The following is an 885-nucleotide window of genomic DNA, read 5'->3' as shown; positions in this document are numbered from 1 at the left end:
AAATAATAGAGGTACACGCATACCCTATCCTCCGAGTTGTTGCCCTCACTGAAAGCGTTGTTCTCCCTTTATTCTATCTAGCTCTTATTTCTTTCTGCTTGATGTCTTGGTTCACGATCTGCTTGGGGATATTCTATCTCGATGTCCTTTCCACTCTCTGTCCTTGATCGCATTCATTTCCTCCTCGTTGATATACTTGTGGGCTAAGAGCATCAATTGTTCTATATCACCGGGAGGATCTCTAGCTAACGCCGATGCGAATGGTCCTTTCTTTAACCCGTGTATTAATATACTCGTCATCATTTCGATCCGCAGATCCTGCACCTCCAATGTCTCGTTATTGAATCTACCCATAAAATTTTTAAGAGATTCATCACTTCCTTGCCGGATCGCGAACAAGTGGGTCGCTGATCTTTTTGATTTTCCTTTGCTGGCGAAGTGGTACGCGAACCTATGTATCAATTGCTCATACGATTCGATGGTCCCACTTGGCAAGCTGGTGAACCACTCTTGTGCCTTCCCTGTCAAAGTAGTTACAAACAACTTTGCGTTAATAGAATCCGTTTGCCTATATAGATTCATTACCATTTCGAACGCAGTGATATGCTCACGTGGATCCTTCGACCCATCGTATTTGGGTAGGTCGGGTAATCGAAAGTTTGAACCAATAACTTCGGATAGAATTTCGTTAGTGAAGGGCGAGTTCATATTCCGCCTCGCCAAGTCGCCTCGCTTCTTCAGGTCGCTTCGCTTCTTCAGGTCGGCTCGCTTCTTCAGGTCACCTCGCTTCTTCAGGTCGTCTAGTTGTTGTTTCAATTTTTCTATCTGCCTGCCTACGTTTTCCACTTCTGCTCGCGAAATCACGGGTTCTCTTCTCTTTGACCG

Source organism: Sesamum indicum, linkage group LG8 (genome assembly GCF_000512975.1).
Source record: "Sesamum indicum cultivar Zhongzhi No. 13 linkage group LG8, S_indicum_v1.0, whole genome shotgun sequence".
Taxonomy (NCBI): Eukaryota; Viridiplantae; Streptophyta; class Magnoliopsida; order Lamiales; family Pedaliaceae; genus Sesamum; species Sesamum indicum.
The sequence above is the reverse complement of the archived record's forward strand: the minus strand, read 5'-3'. Positions refer to the sequence as shown.